Source organism: Cryptomeria japonica, chromosome 3 (assembly GCF_030272615.1).
Source record: "Cryptomeria japonica chromosome 3, Sugi_1.0, whole genome shotgun sequence".
Lineage (NCBI taxonomy): Eukaryota > Viridiplantae > Streptophyta > Pinopsida > Cupressales > Cupressaceae > Cryptomeria > Cryptomeria japonica.
The window spans coordinates 703,563,869-703,585,441 of record NC_081407.1 but is presented as its reverse complement, the minus strand read 5'-3'; positions in this window follow the sequence as shown (position 1 = coordinate 703,585,441).

Genomic DNA, 21,573 nt, shown 5'->3' with positions numbered 1-21,573 from the left:
ACAAAGAGCAAGCGGAGAATGAGAAAAAGAAACAAGAGGAGGAAAAGAGAAAACAAGAAGAGAAGAGGAAATAAACAAAAGAGGAGAAAAAGAGCAAAGAGGAGGAGGAAAAGAGAAATCATGAAGAAGAGAAGAGGAAGCAGGAAGAGGAGAAGAAGAATAAGGAAGAGGAGAAGAAGAAGAAGAAGAAGAAGGAAGAAGAAAAGAAACAAGAAGAGGAGAAGAGGAAGAAGGAAGAGAGAAGAGGAAGAAGGAAGAGGAGAAGAAGAAGCAGGAAGAGGAGAAGAATAAGAAGGAAGAGGAGAAGAGAAAAGAAGAGGAGAAGAAGAAGAAGGAAGAAGAGAAGCAGAATGAAGAAGAAAGGAAGAAGGCAGAAGAAGAAAACCAAAAAGCCAAGGACAAGGAGGAAGCGGCAAAGAGCGTACAAGTGGAGACCCCAAAGGCAATTGGTAGTCAAGCCAAACCAGCTGACATTACTAGTCCCATTGACCTCCAATCTGCAAATGAAACAGAGTTGCTACAAAGCATTAAGCTTTCCCAAGAGCGACTGAAAGCACTAAGGAGGAAAAAGGAGGAAGGTGTTATTCAAACTGTGGTGGAAACTCTTACTAGTTTGATTCATGGTACCAATCTCCCAAGTATAGATTCCTCTCTAGCTCAACTGAAATTCCTATGCACAGTTGTAGAGGACTAGGTGAAATACTTGGAAGATGTTGTTGAAGCCAATGCACAAAAAAAGCATCAGAAGGCTTTGAACACTGCCTTAGTGAAGAAGTTAAATGAACTCTAGTCAGAACTTCAGAAGGCACAGAAGGACATAAGAGATGCTATGGATGAGGGGAATCTACTACTCAGTAAGATTTGTCAACCCCATCTATTTTGTGATGATGTGCTTGCACAGAAGGAGAAGTTGCAATCTGACTTTCAAGCATATATAAGCACCTTCAAGACACCCTATGATTCCTTCACCACATTTGGGCAAACCGTTCACCCATTTCAACTCCAGACTGCAAGAATAGAGTTAGAGATCAGCAACTGGACATGAGATTTGCAAGAACTTCAACTGGTTCTACTACCAAGACTGCAAATACTTTAGAAATGCTATCTCAATCTGGATGCCTTAACGGTCACTCAAGAAATGAGCACCTTGGATGCCATGGAGGAATAGGTTTTCCAGATGCAAATAGAAAGTGAGGTTGCTACCTCATTGATTGAGTCATGGTCTTTATCCATGAAGACATTTATGCAGGACTTTAAATCTATTTTTGACAAGTTTCACTCTTTATTGTCATAAACACTTATTATTTTAATGATAATGGAAATAGGGGTTCTTCAGCTATACTTTGTCATTGTTGGCAAAGGGGGAGTAGTATTCTGTATTTAAAATTTTGATGCATGTTATGTAACATTGTTTTTTCTGCAAAAGGGGTAGTGTATATGCTTAGGGGGAGTAATTTTGATTATGACATATTTTTTGTTGTAAAACACTTAGATGTCAAAATGTTTTCCTAAGTGTTGCCATCAATACCAAAGGGGGAGATTGTTGGCATTTTTGATGATATTGTTGTGATTGTCATTGATGGACACACACTTGCTTTGAGATCACTTTTTGTATGTATGAGTTATGCTCAACTGGTATTTGTTCCAAACCGGTATTATGTATTATAGCCTTTAGGCTATCGATTTTTGCAGAAAGTGTCTACCGATCTCAAGCGGTATGAAGACCTCAAGCAGTTCGAGGATCTCAAGAAGTACGAAGGAACTGAAGCGACAATTATCTTTTTTTCCTAGTCTTCATTTTGGCAAATTGGTAATTGGTAAAATATGTGAACCGATAATAGGTAAATGTATGAACTAGTATTACTCTGTGATGAGTTACCAATCGGTATTATTTTTGTGAAGAGTTATCATCCACCGACACTTTGGCGGTGATTTTGTGTCATGTTACCAAATGTGTCTAGATGCACTAAACCTAGGAACTTGCAATGTAATCCTATTGGACTGACATGAAATCAGATTCGTTTATAAGGACATCATGTCTAGGGTTTTAGAGGAGTGTTAGGGTTTTTGTGTGGTTGATGAAGTTTTTGCATGTGCAATCATAGAAGAAGATTAGGTATGTGTGAAGAAACAGAATGTGAAGATATTGAAGACTGAAGTAATGCTGAAATGCATTAACAACGAGCTATCAAGGATCTAACCAAACATAATGTGCTAGTAGTTAGATCACTCACTTGTTGATTAATCACATCTTCAACAAGTCTGTAACCCTTAACCGAGTAGGCCTGGCAAAGCCTATGTAAATCCTCTAGTAAGGTGGTTCACAACTGTGGATCTGAAATCCTCTCACAAGGTAGTATTTGATGCTCTGCGAAATGGACAAGGTTAGCAAATGACAAACAACACAAGACACAAGAAAATCGTTAGTGTTAGTCAATAAAAACTAATCTAAACAGGCATATCAAAAGAGATACTAAAATCATGCTAATATATCTAACAAATGAAACAAAGATAATAAGGCATCTCCAAATGCCTCTTAGCATGCTCTTAGCTCCTTCTCCCTTGTTCCTCTCCTCTCCAAGTTCCAAAATAGTGTAGCTCTCAGCAGCTTTTTGCACTATGGATTCTTATGGAGGATTGAGATTTTAGCATTGTGCTTTAAATGTAAAATGAAAAGCTAAAATACTAGATGATATTAAAATGATTGATCTTAACCAAAATAACAAGATTTTAGTTTGCTATACTAAATGCTCTCTAAAATGCCTATAGGTTAAATGCATACAAGTTTTCAGGATCTGGATTATGAAGAAATGGGCTCTATTTATAGGGAAAATGGAGCAATGGATGGTTGAGATTGAGCAATCTCAACAAGGGTCAGAATTGAATGATTTCAAATCCATGTGAGGGCTTTCAACCCAATCCCAGGATGACAAGTGTCAATGTGAGATAGGTTGAGAGGAGAGGGAATAAGCATTAAATGCTTGATATGACCTTGGGAGTTAAAGTCAAGGTTAGTTGAATGAATAAACTCTTTATTCAAAGAATAAAGCTTTTATCCAATAGATAAACTCTTGTGCAAATGTAAAAAGGGATAAATATGGTCAAAACAATAAATGTTTGGGGAGACAAGTTTGAAATAACCATAAATGGTTATGTAAGAGCCATTAGTGGTCTTTGAAGACTTTGGGGGTTAATTTGTTGAACACACAAAACATTAAATGTTTTTCAAAGACTTTTGAAGTCTTTGAGAAGTGACTCCATTTTGCTTAGTAATGTGACAATAATTAGGGGATGGATTAGGTTAATTAGGAAGGGCTTAGAAGAATCTAGAAGGGGATTTAGGAATGCAATTGGATTTGGTGGGTGAGGGAAAATAGGATTTTATTAAAATAAAAATTCATTTATTTCAATAAATGTGTGCAAGTTGCATTTGTAGGAAAATGCAAGTGGGGGGGGATAATGATTTAAATAAATATTTTATTTAAAAGAGGAAAAGGGGGATTTAATTAAATAAATAGATTTTATTTATTTAATTGATTGGAATTTGGTTTAATGAATTAATTAAAATAAATTGAATAATTTATTTAATTAATAGGAGAATATTTGGAGATAAATTAATTAAATATTAATTTAATTAACTGATGGCTAGTGGATTTTTAATTAAATAAATAGCGAATATTTATTTAATTAGGCTGGACAAATTTGTGTGACTACATTTGCCCCTCTTTGAGACGGTGCGGTTTATCGTGTCATTTGAAAGAAAGAAAAATAGGTGTGAAGAAATGCCCCATAAAATATTAATTTAATGGGTGGTATGCCCCCTCGAGAGATCGGCCGAAAAATTTCAAAAAATCGGGCAATCTCTTGAAAAAGAATGAAAATTGGCAGGGTGTTAGAAGAGGAGTCAGTAATATGGGTGAAAATAGGAGAAATTGAGGGGAAAATGGAGAAATGGGGGGCTCGAGAAGTTCACGGGGACCACAACGGTGAGCGGGGGGAAGTTATGGTGACGGCAAAGGGTATAAATGGGGTGAAAGGGATGAAAATATGATCATTTGTGACTGTGACCAGTGTGAAATCAGAGCTCTGATAGTGACATTTGGAGGAGCGAGCAGCAGTCAAGATGCCAGTACTGATTACAGAGCATATATTTGAGCGAGTCCGTCGGCTCCAGCGGTATGCAAATTGGAATTTTGAATTTTTATGCATTTTTTATAGGTTTTTTGCTTGGTCTAAGTGGAGTCGGAGCAATAGCGCTAAAACTATGGTTTTGGCACTATTGCCCAATGAACTAGCGCTATGGTGCCGCAATGGCGCTATTGGCCTATTATTTGAGTGCTTTTGACATGTTTTAGCACTATTATATGTATGTTTAGGGGCTATTGAATAATAAGCACTATTGAGGGCTTGTTTGAGTGCTATTGTTCTTATTTAGCGCTACTGTGTAGCTGTTTTAGCGTATTTGTAGTTTGAGCACTGTTAGATAGCTTATTGAGCGCTTTTGTTAGGGTTGTAGCGCTATTGTTGAGAAACTAGCGCTTTTGTTGGTAAAATAACGTTTTTGTTTTAAGATAAATAGATGCCCCAGTGTGGATGAAGAAAATCTCTCGATGCCAATGATGGATGGATGGCGATGTGAAGTGGGAGTTGTTTTGAACCATAGCAGCTTGATGAGACTTAGGTCATTTTTAGGATAAATGCCTGTTGAAGTCGAGGTTGCCATGATTGCTTACCTGTTGAGACTCGAAGATACTTGATCAAAGTGTCTGTTGATAGTCTAGGTTTAAACTTAAGAAAGTTTGAAACAAAACAACTGATGATGATTGATGAATGTCCATGTGCAGGAGGATATAGGCGTGTTGCAGTTACACGAGAGACATCCTACGACACAAGGGTTGTGGGATTGATTGACAGAGGTGGAGAGAGATTGTATTACCGTGACTAAATTGTATGAGGTGATGCATATGCTCGTGATTCAGATGAATCATGGATTGATCACAGCGTTAGCTGAGCAGTGGTACAATGAGACGTGCACCTTGCATCTGACACAGGGGGAGATGACAGTGACCCTGGAGGATGTGTGGCGCATCCTGCAGATTCTGATTCGAGGGGAGCTAGTCACATATGACAGATCCTGGGGGACCCTTACAGTTCAAAGGTTTTTTGATGAGGATGTGTTTATTGATGATGACTCTATTGCCTGGGAGGAGATAGCTACGTTATATGAGCCTCTACCAGCAGTTCTATCAGGTATCATGGGAGGACTTCTTTGTCCAGACAAGCGATCACATGGTTTGGCCGTGGGGTGGGGGCAGGTGATCAAGATGATGATTACTGAGGGGACTCGATTTGCATGGGAGTCGTGCGTGTTGGCATACCTATACCAAGAGTTTCATGAGGTGATTTACCAGGGGAGGGGTTCTTTAGCAGTGGGCGTGACGTTGCTGCATATTTGGGCCTGGGAGCACCTACCAGTGACTCAACCAATGAGTCTGAGGTTCCGCACAGTAGATCAGTCGTATATGTTTATGTATAGCGGTATGATGAGTGAGCCCCACCTAGGGAAGTTAGAGTGGTGGCTGTGGGCACTGGACGATCTAGATGCAGTCAAATGTGACCATACCTAGAGTGTGAGCCATGGGATGATGATGTAGAGGCACTGCCCTATGTTTTTATAACCCGATTCCTCATTGGGAGGACCTCATACCATGTGGAGAGATAGGTGCCCAGGAGAATTCTGAGACAGTTTGGATGGCAGCAGGGACTGCCTAGTGGATCAGGGGAGTATGCATGGGTGATTCGGGAGAGGTATGCATGGGGGCCAATGTTGTCATATGATCATGCACTAGCAGAGTTTCAGATGCTACAGGCAAGACCGTGGGACATACGACTGAGTGTCGTGGATGTAGGAGTAGCAGATGAGTACACGTAGTACCGGGCGGTGCACCCGATCCTACAGATATCCGATCCAACAGAGCCAATTCCAGATTTTGAGGATGAGAGGGGACGGAGATGGAGGAGGGGAGGAGGTCGAGGACCGAGGGCAGGTGGAGGAGAGGGAGGAGGAGGTGGAGGAGGTGGTGGGTTGGGGACGCAGATTCAGCGGAGAGGGAGAGGTGGACTGCCACTACGGATAGCACAGGGATAGCTGATACAGGGAGGAGTTCAACTGGGTGGGAGGGGGATGGAGAGGGAGATCCTGATGGACAAAGGGGAGAGAGGTACTAGAGAGGGTGGTATAGGTGAGGTAGCTATGGATACCGGGGAGGGAGCCACTGGAGATCTTTGGGATCATATGATAGCACATTTGCAGACTTGGGTAGAGGATTTGGAGGTGGAGGATGTGGCTAGGGATGTGCAACTATTTGCACAGGAGTCAGAGCTAGCTGTAGTACTGCAGGAGAGGGATAGTGCAGTAGGAGAGTCCGGATTGGAGTAGGAGCATAGGGGCCTATGGGGGAGGTGATGAGGGAGATGTGGCAAGCACAGGCAGAGATAGACTACTGGCGGGGTTTATATGAGCAGGTGGTGCCTATTAGTCAGTGAGCTCTTAGCTATTCTCAGATGCGGTAGGCCAGATCAAAGTGATCATAGAGGGTGCAAAGCAGTGGGGGTGTGATGGGTCCTTTGCGGTTGGAGAGATCAGGGGATGTAGGAGTGAGTGGGGGTTTGATGAGGCCTCCACAGAGAGATGGATCAGGTGGTGCAGGTACCAGTGGGGTAGCAGGTGGCGATGGTGGTACAGCATCTGGCCAGAGTGGCATTTGAGAGAGCATTTATGCATATTGTATCATTGTTTATTTTTTGGACTGTATCTTGTGTTATCACTAGTTAAAAATGGGCTTTTCCTTTCCCATGATTGGCTATGGTTTGTTGAAATTTTTGAATGAGATGCAGTTTCAAATGCTTCGGCTTTGTTCTAGACCTCAAGGGTTTAAGGGTTTGATTTTAGATCCTCTTATGTTTGTTTTAAACCCTCTAGTTTCTAATCTTTTGTTACTTTATTCACTTAAGTAATGGGTCATGGCGTCGTAGGAGGTGTTCCCCCTTGTTGTTTACCTAGGCGGCTATGTTAATTAATCAAAAAATTTATGCCTTATATGTTTTTCTCCTAAAGTTGTCGGGCCCAGTAACTAGTGTGCATCTCGCGGGGGGATCCACGGCTTGCGTTATTTCGCTAGTCGAAGTTGCGCGTAATTTAAAACCAGCGAAGTTGCAAAAATGACATGGCATGCCACATAGACGGTCCAACTGGTTGATGATAGCGAGTAAAATGGTGGCACACAGCGGAAGTCACAACAGTCAGCGAGTCAGGATTAAAGGCTAAAAGGTGGGCCCCAGAGGTGAGTCAGGTCGCAGTCAGGAGATGACCTGACAGGTATAGCTGTCAAGAGTAGATTGTGGCCCTGTGGTTTCCTTTCGGTGTATAACAAAGTGACAAGTCAACTCTGAAGGTGACTGAGCACCAGGTGTTCATAGTGAGTCAGCGGGCCCACCCCTCCCGAAAGCCTTTTCAGATGATTAAAAGCCGATCAATTTAAGAGATGATCCGACGGTTCACGCTATTTCGCAAGGGTAAGATGCTTGTTCTTTATACCCTGTGAAATAGCGAGAGTGAATGAGAGTCGTCCACGTGTTCTGATGGTGGCCCCGGAGGATACAGTTGCTAAGAGTTTGTTGAGGCCCCGTGGTTTTCTCTCAGCCAATGAAAAAGTGACAAGTCAGCTCCGAAGGTGGCTAGACGCCAGGTGTTCACAGTGAGTCAGCGGGCCCACCCCTCCTGAAAGCCTTTTCAGACGATTAAAAGTCGATCAACTTAAGAGATGATCCGACGGCCCGTGCTATTTCGCAAGGGTAAGATGCTCGTTCTTTATACCTTGCGAAATAGCGAGAGTGAATGAGAGTCGTCCAGGTGTTCTGATGGTGGCCCCAGAGGATACAGCTGTTAAGAGTTTGTTGAGGCCCCGTGGTTTTCTCTCGACCAATGAAAAAGTGACAAGTCAGCTCCGAAGGTGACTAGATGCCAGGTGTTCACAATGAGTCAGCGGGCCCACCCCTCCCGAAAGCCTTTTTAGATGATTAAAAACTGATCAACTTAAGAGATGATCCGACGACCTATGCTATTTTGCAAGGGTAAGATGCTCATTCTTTATACCCCACGAAATAGCGAGAGTGAATGAGAGCCATCCATGTGTTCGTTGACACGTGGTCTAAGAAGAAAGTGTGGGCCCGCCAAAGTGGAACCGACTTTATAAAAGAAAGACATGCAGACAGTATCAAGTGGAATGTGAAGGAAATTTAAAGGCTAATGGTTGGGCACCACGTGGTATCATATAGCCAATAGAGAAGTGGGACCCGGCGCGGAGCCAAAGTTGTAGGTCAATCTAACGCTCGATCATGTTTCTTTTGATCGGATGGACGACGCTATTTTGCAGGACTAAGCTGCTCGATAGTTATGCTTCGCGAAGTTGCGAAAGAGCAAAATGAAACACTTGCAGGAACGTTGTGACCCGTTGGAGCGAAAAATACGAATTCTCGTATGAATTCAATTTTGAAGGGATGGCCAAAGCATGCGGAATCAATGTTGTAGTTAAAGCCTTGAGTACAATATTTGACTTCCTATCAACCAAGTGAAGATATCTTTTAAAGGAATTTGCAGAAGAGCAGACGTAGAGTTATTTTCTTCAGATATAGAGCAAGTCGGTTCAGTTGCAGAGAAAATTCCTTCAAGCAAAGAACAGGTTTTCTCATTTTTTTTATGTAGCAATTCTTGTGTAGTGTTCTAGATAAGATAATTGATTCGTCATAAAATTCTTTAAAAGTGGTATTCATTTCTTACGTTTCCAAAATGGCTCCTAAAAGAGAATTCTCTGGCAAAGTTAACTATTTAGAAAGGAGTGTCTGTGATGATTTTTTAGAACAGTTGACGTTGTCAACTAATCAGGCATCAAAGGCAATAGAGTTACTGCCCAAGGCTCCCCGTTTAAAGATAGGAGAAGGATTATATGACAAGGGTAACTGGTTGAGAGACCCACAGGTTGGACTGTCTGGGTTGGGGTTGTTTAAAGTTGGATTCGGAATGAGAAATTCTCCTGCCCCACAAAATAGTATCTGGGAATTAGATGTCAGGAAATTAGTACTCCCAGGGGTATTTATGGACACATATTTGCTGACCCAGATTGCGTTCAACTATGATCCAGTCACAAGAAGCATTCGGGATGTAAATGGGAAAACCCTTGTTGAGATTAATGCTAAAAAGTTCAGGACAGCTTTTGGGCTTAATGAGTTGACAAATTTTTTAGAACCTATAAATTTCACATCATTAGCCCAAATTTACGGTGCATAGAGGAGTCATCTCAGAAATGGGCCTCTCAAGGAGTTTTTTGTGAAAATAGGAGGGTTAACAGTTGTAGGACCCAACACACAAGAGCCCTTTTCATTAAGTATGTTCACCCTGAGGGCCAAAGGAATGTATTGGGCACTTTGCCAAGTTTTGGGAGAAGATGCTGAAGCAAATATGCCGAATCATTACTTGTTAATGATTGCCCAGATTTTGAATCCTTCTCTTGCAATTACATTTGATTATGCCTCTTGTATTGCTGATGCTATCCATGGAGGGTTAATAGGAATCAAGAATGGAAAGGTGGATAGTCCTTTCGAATGGTACTCACTCTTGATGCATCTTTTTCTCTTCAAAGGTGGTGATTATTTTGCCAGTGGACTGGACCTTGTTAAGGAGAAGGAAGGAGAAAAAATGCCGGTACAATTATGGAGTATTGTGTTGTCATGGGATAGAGAGGATGCCAGTTTTTTGAAGTTTGATAAATATTTTGCATCCAAAATAAGGACTCTCCTATGCTTTGAGAACCCAAGAATCCCGAAGGTTCTTCTGGAGTTCATAAGACCAAAAGAATTCATAGAGAACATTAAAATTGTTCATAACTAGGGTGACATTTATTTGTATCCAGTCTCCACAGTTTTCATAGTTTTTGGTTTCAGAGGCACCCCATTTTTGTTACCTTACTAGGTCCCTCTCAAAGTAGGAATCACAAAGATCCTTAGACAAATTGGTGGCTTAAAAGAGGCAGAGTTGACAGGCAGGGGTAAAGGGACTATTTTCCCTGCAGCTACCATAGCCCATCAATTTGTAATAACAAAGGGAGGCTGGAATTGCTCTGAGGATTTCCTCAAGCCTTATCATTTGTCCACTGTAGTGTCCAGGTGTGCTGATCCAGAAGACTTCTTCAACGGTATGTTTAGGAAGAAGGTAGCATGCAGTGGTAGGCCTCATCAATTCTGGTTTCCTGAAGACCTCATCAGAAATGAGTTTGATCTAGATGAGCAGGAGCTAAGGAAAGAGAAGTGGGTGGCTTATAAGAAAGCCTTGGATTTTGTGCATCAGTTTGATGCCAGCTATGACCCATTGTCTAGCTTTTTTCCACTGGAAGAGAAAATAAAGTTTTTGATTGTTTGCTTTGAAGATGTGATGCAGACACTGAAGGAGAAGAGGGAAGCTATAATCAAGAGAAACCTTGAGAAGGCAAGAATGATCCTAAGTAGGTCAGCCTCCAGCAAGGCAATCCCTCCTAGTGATTACACACTGCATAAGAAATCCAGTTATAGTGCACTGATGCCTACAACAGGGGAGCCCTCTACCTCCAAAGGAAAGAGGAAGATACAAGATGTCATTGACATCCAAGAAAGCCCCAAGAAGAAAAGGGTGGGGAATGAAGTGCAATCAAATACACCTTTGTATTCCCCATCCCAATCCCCTATCCATATAGGAAATGAGCAAGCAGCAGCTGAGCAACTCCTACAGTTAGGTAGTCTAGGGGAAATTGCATACACTTATGATGAAGTGGAGGAAGGAATGCCAGAAGAACCCATTGCTACTGAAATGGATATCACTACCACTAAATTCAAAGGCTAGGAGTGGGATCCTGAGATAAAATAGGCAAGTAATGCCTTTTTAGCTGATAACAATTTTGTTACATCAAAAGCATTTATGTAGTTTATATGGAAGCAGCACATAGATAAATATAATGCTAGATGTGAAACAAGAAAGGCTGAGCAGCCTAATAAAGATCCAGCCCTGGTGGAAGAGGAAATAAAGCAAGAGATGATGGAAGAATTCAAAACCATCACCCCTGAGCAGGGAAGAAATATGGTAGCACAAGCTGTAGTGCTTATCTTACCCGAATGGGATATAGTAGATGCCCTGGTACTAGATGCAGTGAGAAAAGAGACTAAACCCATGGAGGGGATTACTTTCAATAAGGGCAATGCTGCACTCGTCATGTGGTCTCTCAAGAGAAATGAGAGTAAGAAAGGCAAAGACACCCCAGGGTCAAGTTACCTTGGTGGGATGATGGTGAAGAGAGTGCAGAGTACAGGGGTAGTGGAGGCTGCTAGCACTGTGTTAGAGACTGCAAAATTTAGTGTTGCAGTAGCAGAGAAGGAAGCCAAAGAGAAAGAGGCCCTCCAAATCAAGTTGGAAACAGTTTTAAAGGCCTATAACAGTGCCAAGGAGGAGGTAAGAGGTAAGGATAGCATCATTGCCAAGCTGCAGAGCTAGTTGACTGGACAATACCATCAAGGTGAGTCTTCAACACTGATGATCTCCTCTTCTCCTGCAAGACCTCCACCTACTAGCCCTATCATTGAGTTTCCACCATCTCCAGCACCCTCCAGCTCTCAAATGGTTGAAATTACTCCTCAAGAATTGGAAAACTTGAAACATGCTTAGGCCTTATATGCAAAGAAGTATGAGGAGAGAGTAAGAGCTACAATTTTCAGTTTTGCAGATACAATAAATGCCTCATTTCTCTATAACAATGTAGGTAAAATTATGGATATATGGAATGAGCTCAGGAGAGACAAGGCCATTTTGACACCTATTTTTGATAGATGGAGGCCTAGGGAGCAAGATCTAGAGTTTATGTGTGTATCCTACGATGAAGCAAGGGCCAATCCCAATCCACTTCTGATGTTGCTAAAGTCTTAGTACAATTAGCAGCAGAGGTGGATAATGTGGATAGGAAGGTTAATTTGTGCAAAAAGGAGTACACTGATCAAGTTTTTGAGTTGCTCCTAGGAGCTTTTGTAAGCCCGGATCAATTAAAGGATAAACAAATGTGGCTTAAGGAGATAGAAGCTAAATTGTCAGCAAGAGTTAAAGGAATTATTGATCTTGATGATGCTTCTTTCTTTGTTGTGACAATACAAGAGATAGAGAAAATTAAGTCACATTATGGTTTTCTCAATTCATAAGTCAACAAAATGAGAAATTCTTGGAAAAGGTTGACTAAGACTAAAGATAAAGTGATTAATTTCTCATGGCTGACAGAAGAGGTGTATGATGAGTGGACAATTAAATATGTCACCCATGATCTAGAATAGTTGGAGAGCGCCCCTGAAAAGATAGAAGAGGTTGCAACCGAACAACCCATTGAAGAAACTGCAGAGGCTGAAAAGAGCTTGTAACGATTTTTGCGAAAAGCTTGTAACCTCTTTATTTTGAAAGAAATGATTGTAACAAACTCTCCTCGAGAAATCCAAAGCTTTGTGCATCCATGTTGTTATAAATGGATACCAGGACTAGAGGAAAATAGATCGCAAAAAATTGTAAGAAAATGCTGTAGGAATTTATCTGAGCTTTTCTAAGTCTAATGGAGAATATTCAAAATTTCTTGTAATATTTCTTGAACTAAATATCAATATACAGGCCATCGGTTTTGAATAAAGCTTTGTGTTGTCTTCAAGTTTGTTTACAAATTTGTTTACTATTTTCATTCTAAATAATCTAGGGTTGTTCTGTTTGAATGGAATTGCAAAGCAATTTTAGTAGAAGTGTTCGTTAGCTTTTCTTTTTAGGAGGGAAATTAAAGATGCGGGGATCACTCATACGAGTAAACTCTTTGGAAGAGACTTTGAATTTTGATTCTCATAGCTTAATTTGGAATGTATAAATTCTTGTAGGTGTCAGGCATACACAAGAATTAATAGGAACCAAGCCAACGGGACGCATAAAGATGTGTTGTTTGAGGAGTATTATTTGAGTTTAGATGACTCTGTGACCTTGGATAAGGCACTGGTATTGTTTGAAGTGGTTTATTGCATGTTTTGTTGATCGAAATGCTGAATTTAAGTATATTTTCCATTATTTATTTTCAATTGATTTCAAGGTGAATAGATCCACTGGTTTTCTAGACTGGTTTGTTGTGGGTTTATGTTTGAAAGTGTGAATTCAATTCACAAAGGTATACCCACCTGGGCTTTGAGTAAGTCCGAAGTGTAGAAGGTTCAATCAAACCTTGTCATATGTTGTCTTGAGAATTTCCTTATCTTTAATGTCTCTTCTGCACCAAGTTTAACCATATTATTCTAAGGATGTTAAAGGAAATCAGATTTTGAAGACAACATCTTGGATGGCTCTTGGTAGCCGATTTTGTAGACTTCTTTGTACTCTGATATATGAGATGATATATATGAGGAGATCCCATATTTTGATGATATGCAGTTGATTATGTATGGATTTTTATGCAGGATGATGAGTGATTGCTTAGATGGATATGTGTATATGTATGCATTTGATGAGATGTTTCTTATATGCATGTTTTTACGATGATTTATGATGTTGGATACTGACATATGAATGCAGGTTTATATATGTATGATTTGTTTGATTTTTGATGTAATGCTTTATGTATGTAATGCCATGATGATGATGTATGCTTATGATGATTTATGAACAGGATTTTGGTGTTTCCTATTGCAATATAATGATGAGATAATTTATGTGATGATGTTAATGCAATGGTTGAATGAATGATGTTTATGTATGGATAGGCATCTAGATGTTTTTTAGATGAATGTAATATGGATAAACAAAATGTAACGTACAAATGTTTATATGATAATGTTTAAATGGATGCATATATATAAATGGATATATATAAAATGGAATGAATCAATGTTTTGAAAACAAATGGATTTATGATTCTAAATGCTTAAATATGATTAAGTAAAAAAATGATAATGTGATGATAATACAACTCCTGGTTTTAATAACTGCACCTTAATGCAATTTTAAAAAGAGGATAATGAATTTAATGTGAGTGAATCCTAAAAATGAGCATAATAAGATACTTAATAATGGATGAATGAATGCACCTTTTAACTAATGAATAGATAAATGAAAGTATGCAATGATAAACGATAATGAATGATGAAATGATGATGGATAATTGACACTAAATGAATGCCTAGTAAATGATTTAAAACAATCAAAGACAATTTGATCCCACGAATGAATCTAATTATTTATGATTTATGCAATGATGCCAATGATTAATGAAAACTAATGTCAAAAATGAACTATATGCAATATTAAGTTAAAAATGACATGAATGGACTTAATGCAAGATGCAACTAAATGTGACGATGATATGATTATGAGGAATGCAAGGTTTTTGAGTTTTTTGCATGATGCATTGATGATGTATCAGAGTACTGGGTCGTGATTGTATCCAAGACTAGCTTTAATGGTCACTTTTGCATATAAAGCCTACATATGAATGAATGAATGGATGGGTGATATGCAACGGAATGAAAGATATAAATAGATGAGATGAAATGATGATCCATGGTGCTCTATTTTCATCATTGAGCTTTAAAATGTTGGAAGAAAATACAAGCATCTTAACATAATGATTCAAGATGACCTGAGTATTCCTTACATGGATTTTATATAGCAAGTTAATACAAATGACTTGATATAAGGGTCAAGTCAACCAGAGTATTGCTTGTGGAACAGACAAGGATTATCTCCATTCATGCATGAATTGGATCATCCTCCTTGATCTTAGGCTGATCATATCCTGAGACAAGTGCATATCGTACTAAGAGATAAAAACCTTTATCCAAATTGGATGAGGGGGAAGGAACCAAAGGAAGAGCAATGTTCCCACAAACAAACAGTATATACATAAGGAATAAAGAATAAGGATCCTTGGTAATGGTTCATGCTCATATGGTCAAGGTATATGCTGTAGTCAGCAAGCCGTAATGATCTATGACTACATTTGGCATAAGATCACATAGCTTGGTGAACTTCCCACGTAGACACCATTAGTTCATGCCCAAAACTTCATCAAAAATAATGCACAAACGATACAAAATAATGCTGAAAGATCCTGATATAGATAAACGAATGATTGTACTCACAAATCAACCAAGTATTTGATAGCTTAACATAATTTTCTTGTCAAAGAAAACGTCACTTTTGTCTTTGTTTTGGTAAGGAAGGATGCATCCTTGTTAAAGACAAATTTCAATTTGTTGATGTTGATTGTGTGGTTTGATTGATAAATGATCATTGTGTGAGTATTATGTCAATGTTTGTTTTGTATTTGTGCGGATGAGTATGTACAAGGTGTTGCCATGCTTTTGTTTGATTTTCGATGTTTTTTCGTTGTGTTTTGGATTTTGTATTGTTTTTGAATGTTTTTGGTATTTTGTGAGATGTTTTTGAATGTTTTTGGTATTTTGTGAGACATTTTTGAATGTTTTTGGTATTTTGTGAGACATTTTTGAATGTTTTTGCCAATGAATCACCAGTAATGTAGAATCCACTTCCATCAACTAGATTGTAAGGGTAGTGCCCCCAAGTTGGACATGATTATGAAAAAGCAGGATGCTAGATGCATGAAGTACTTTCTTTGATTACAGATCAAATAACAAGCCATGGTTTAGATGGATGGATGTGTGTATGCATTGAATGTGATCGCAATGAACCTGAAAGATACTAGAGCCATTGTCTTTATGAGTGGCACCTGTTTGCTAGGTTTTCACCATCGCACTTACCCCAGGTGCCACTAGAGTGGTTGTTCACCATTTGGATGCATGATTTTTCTTTACTTTTTTGATGTTTTTGTATTTTCTTTAAGTCATTTTATCTGGATGTTTGTGGTATTTTCTAGTATGCAGGGGAGCTTGATGCTCTGTATAGCCTAGGTATAAAATTGTTTGAGGTGCATACTGTTGATTGGATCTACGAGTGGTTCTCCTTCTAATGTAGCCAACTGATATGCCCCAGACCCAAATACAACAATGACAACATATGGGCCTAGCCAGTTTGATTCAAACTTGCCCTGATGTTCTCTGTTTGGTTAGTTGTGAGGATTCTCTCATAAAACAAGATCACCTACCTCAAATGTATGAGGTCTAACATGATGATTGTAGCTTCTGCTGATACGCTATTGATAGGCTTTGAGATGGTTGTATGCAGCTTGTCACTTCTCATCAAGTAATTTTAAGTCTTGGAGGCGTGAGACTCTATATGCTTCATCATCTATTAGATTATGCAAGGAAACCCGTAGTGATGGTATCTCCACCTCAATAGGTAAGATAGCCTCGACACCATAGACCAATGAGTAGGGAGTTGCGCCTGTAGGGGTTCGAATGCTAGTTCGATATGCCCATAATGCGGGATTCAATTGAACATGCCAATCACGACTGACATCATTGACAGTATTCTTGAGGATTCTTAATATGTTCTTATTTGATGCTTCGGCCTGACCATTGCCTTGTGGGTAATAGGGGGTGGAAAAGCACTGTTGGATATGAAATTTCTCACAAAGTTCATGGACATCCTAATTTTTGAAAGGAAGACCGTTATCTATGATGATGGACATGGGCACACCATGCTAGCAGATGATGTAGTTGAGGATGAATGAGGTGATCTGCTTGCTGGTGACTTGGGTAAGTGGAACAACTTCGATCCACTTTGTGAAATATTTGGTGGCAGTAATAATGAATTTATGGCCATTGGATGAAGATGGATGGATTTTACCCACAAGGTCAAGGCCCCATTGATAGAAAGGCCATGGTGTCATGATTGGTTGCAATTCCTGGGCTGGTGCATGTATCAGGTCACCATGAACTTGACATTTCTTGCATTTTATGACAAAGTAGTAGGAATCTTTTTCCATAGATGGCCAATAGTATCCATTGCGCAGGAGTTTCCTGGCTAGTGACGGACCACTTGAGTGAGTCCCACAAATTCCTTCATGGGCTTCTTCCAAAGCTTTTGTTATCTCACCTTGTTCTAGACATCGAAGGAGAGTACCATCAAGACCGCAGTGGTATAGGGTTTTAGCAATAATGGTATATCAAGCAGTTTGGTGAATGAAGGTTTTACGTTGGTTATTTGATTGGTTGGAAGGAAGGGTGTGATCACGGAGATAGGTGTAGAACTCACCGTACCATGAGAATTTAGAACCAACAAGGCGACATATCATTTCAGATTCGGGGATATCATAAGCAGGAATCCAAAGCTATTCTACCAAGAACTCATAGCATGTTGAATTCTGTGGAAGATCTAGGAGAGATGCAATGGTAGCCATAGCATCAGCAGCTCGATTATGATCTCTTGGTATCTGCTCAAAAGTGATAGTAGTAAATGATGTCTTTAGTTTGTCCACCATTTGCTTATATGGCATGAGTTTATCATCCTTGGTCTGATATTCATCTGTTGCTTGTCGAATGACTAGTTGTGAGTCGCCATATACTTGTAGTTCTTGTAAGTTCCATTGTACGGCTATCCTGAGTCCTATGATCAAGGCCTCATACTTTGCGATGTTGTGGGTGCATGAAAATGTGAGCCTGTAAGACTTCGGGATGCTATCACCTTGAGGTGTGATAAACAAAATGCCTACCCCCGAGCCATGCCTAGTGTATGAAACATCAAAGTATAGTTTCCATGGTTGTGTTGTTGTGATCATGAATATCTCTTCATCTGGAAAATTGGAAATGAGAGGATGATCGCCTATGAGAGGTGCATCAACCAACTGATCCGCAATAACTTGACCTTTGATAGCTTTACGATCTACATACTCGATGTCAAATTCACTTAGAATCATCACCCATTTGGCCAAGCGACCTGTCAATGCTGCTTTGCTGAGTAAATACTTGAGTGGATCAATCTTTGCAATGAGTTGTACCTTATGTGTTAACAGATAGTGCCTCAGTTTAGTAGCTGCTAAGATTACTGCTAGGCAAGCTTGCTTAATAGGCGTGTAATTGAGTTCATAGCCCACCAGTGTGTGAGAGATGTAGTAAACAACACACTCTTTTCCTTCTATATTATGTTGTGCCAGTAGTACACCCAATGCTATACTTGTTGCTGAGATATAGAGTAACAACGGTCTACTTGGATCTGGTGGGATCAACAATGGTGGATTCATGAGATAGTCTTTAAGTGTCTGAAATGCTTGCTGGCATCGGGCATCCCACTAAAAGCAGATGTTCTTGTGTAGCAGGTGTGTGAATGGGTGACACTTATCAGCCAATTGTGCAATGAATCTTCAGATGGATTGAAGCCGCCCTTGTAATGTCCTTAGCTGACTAATATTCTTTGGTGGTGGCATGTCCATGATTGCTTTGATCTTTTCTAGATTGACCTCAATGCCTTTGCTTGAGACAATGTATCCTAGAAGCTTCCCGGAGGTTACTCCAAAGACACATTTCTTTGGGTTGAGTCGAACATGGTATTGTTCTAGTCTATCAAAGATTTTATCTAAGATGTGGAGATGCCCTGCTCTAGTGAGTGATTTTGCTAGTAAGTCATCAACATAATCTTCCATCATAGTATGCATCATGTCATGGAAGATGGTGGTCATTTCTCTTTGATAAGTTGCTTCTGCATTCTTTAGACCAAAAGACATTACATTCTAGCAATATGTGCCCCATGGACATGTGAAGGCTATCTTATGTTGATCTTCTGGTGTGATCTTTATCTGATTGTATCCTGAAAAGCCATCCATGAGTGAAAGCATGGCATGTCTTGCTGTCAGATCCACTATGATATCGATATTTGATAGGGGGAAGTCATCCTTAGGACATGCCTTATTCAGATTTATGAAGTCAGTACAAATGCGGATTCCCCCTTTTGGTTTCCCGATAGGCACAATATTGGAGATCCATTCTGCACAATCAATTGGTCTAATGAAACCAACATCTAGGAGTTTCTTGAGTTCTATTTTGACTAGCACTGTAATCTGAGGATGCATCTTGCAAAGCTTCTGCTTGACAGGTTTGGCTCCTTTTGCGACGGTGAGGTGATGCATGACTAAATCAGGATCAAGCCCAGACATGTATGCATATGACCATGCAAAGTTGATCTGACGCTTTTGAAAGAACTCTATAAATTTAGGTTGTTCCTCTGGAGTGAGAAGAGATGCCAGATGTATGAGGTGAGGATTTTCAAGATTCCCCACATTGTATTCTTTGGTTTCCTCAATGAGAATCGTTGATTGTTCCTATTGTGTACTAGCAGGGAGGATGTCAAACCCTTCATCCTCAAGTGCCTCAGAGAGGTTTTCACCATTGGATACACTCTTTCTTTTTACTTTTGTTGGATCAAATAGTGCCACAGTGTGGTTTTCACTGGAAGATCCATGTTTTATTGTTATATTTTTGCAGCTGAAAGGTTTGCCATCCACCCTAAAGTATGCTACGCTATTTAGATCTATGGTGAATCCAGCTTTGTGATCTCTGCTTGGTAGGTTATCCCTTAATTCCAAAAAGTCAATGATGGCCTCATCATTTTGGAAGAAGTCAAGACATGGGGGATTTGGTTGGTTCCATTCGATGAGTTCAAGGTGAATAATGGGCATTACTTTATCAATTAGGTTAACCATGTTAGATGTATCAGAGAGGGTTAAGATGTTGTGGTGAAGGTCGTTAATGGTACTCTCCCTATCAGAATTAGGCGTAGGATGAGACGTAGGGTCTGTGGAAGATGTTTCCAATTCAGGAACCCAAGTGTTCTTTATTTGTGCTTCTCCATAAATAGGGATGTCTTTGCGTGGTGGAGGTAGTGATGTATCTTCCTCATCTGAAGTGTTAAGCTGTACAAAATCAAATTCTGACTCATGTGAGTCGGTCTTTGTGTCACTTTCCAGCATCCAATTACTATACCATACTAGGATGTCCTCTGAGTTAAATACTGCAGGTGTGATTGGTTGATGTACCTTTGTAGTGATCGATGTTGCAGGAAGGTCAATGGGGATTAAAGAATCTGGTACGGGGAGTATTGGTAATGTTGATTCAATGGTTTCTGCTGGTATTGCTGGTGCCATAGATACTGCTGCTAATGGTACTTTTGATGTGATGGCTACTGCAGATGGGATTACTGGTTTGATTAGTGGGATGATCGGCATTGGTGATGGTGGTGTTGGGGTTTTGAGCCTCGATGGAGCAGTTGGGATGGTGCTTGAGGCTGCTTTGATAATGAAAGGTGTCCTTTTTGCAGTAGGCTGACAAAATGGTTTGCTGGGTTTTCCTTTGAATTTGAGTTTAGGAAAGATCTCTTTTTCAAAGCTGAGGCTTGTATTACCTTTAGATTTTAATTCTGTCAGCAGAGGTTCATGTCGTCCTTGTTTGCGATACCCCAAAGCACTCTGACCATCATACCCCATTCTTTGCATAATGAGGAGACCTTTGCCATATTGATCCGTACAAAGTTTAACTTGCGGTATATCAGTGGTGATGGGATCTTTATAGATCGAATCCGCTAAGTCCTCATCTTGGGTTTCTTCTTCTTGACTCTTTCCAAGGATGAAAGGCATCAAAGCACATGCTGGCGTGATTAGTGGTTGCTGGAGTACCTGCTGTGGTTTACCATGTGTTCTAGGAGAAGTGGGCATTTGTCCCACACAAAAGAGTTGACTCAAGTTGTATTCCCCAGGACCTTCCTCTGCTATTTTCATTTTAAGCTTTTCTTGCTTTGGTATAGTGGTGTTCGAACTGGCAAGAGAGGCGGGACTTATATATGATGTGGAGGAAATGGCTTCTCTATTATTAGGAATGGTAATCTCTAGTTGATGGCTGAAATTATGGCAATACGCAAAGGGATTTGCATCGCCCAAGATTGTGATCTCTATATCGTTATGTGGGAACTTGATACATTGATGGTAGATAGATGGAACAGCTTGCATGGCATGTATCCAAGGTCTTCCTAACAATAGATTATATGGCAGAGAAGGTCCAGAACCTAACAGATAATGTGCTTTACCACGGGGCCTACTCGGATTGGTAGTACCACAACTCCTTTGGATGAACGCTTCGCATCGTCATAGGCTTTGATTGTGATCTTCTTGCGAGGATCCACTGATTCTATGGCATATCCCAATGCTATGACCAACTGTAGTGTACAAATATTTAGGCCTGCTCCATTATCGATCAAGACTCGCTTGATCCTATGCTGATTGATAAAGCCTTCGATGCGTAGCGAAGCGTTATGAGGTTGCTGGAAAGAAGAGTTGTCACTTTCAGAAAAAGTGAGACAAGGTGATGATTTTAGACTTCCAACCATGGCTTGAAATTGGTCTATATTCAGGTTTGTAGGGACTGACGCCTCTTGGAGTGCTTGATCCAAGATAGTTTTATGAGATGGTGATAGGCGCAAACGCTCTAAAATGGATATAAGCCCAGGGGTTTTGTCTAATTGTTCCACAGGATTGTATTGCTTTGGGATGGAGGTGGTGCCTTGTGGTGCTGCATTTATGGTGA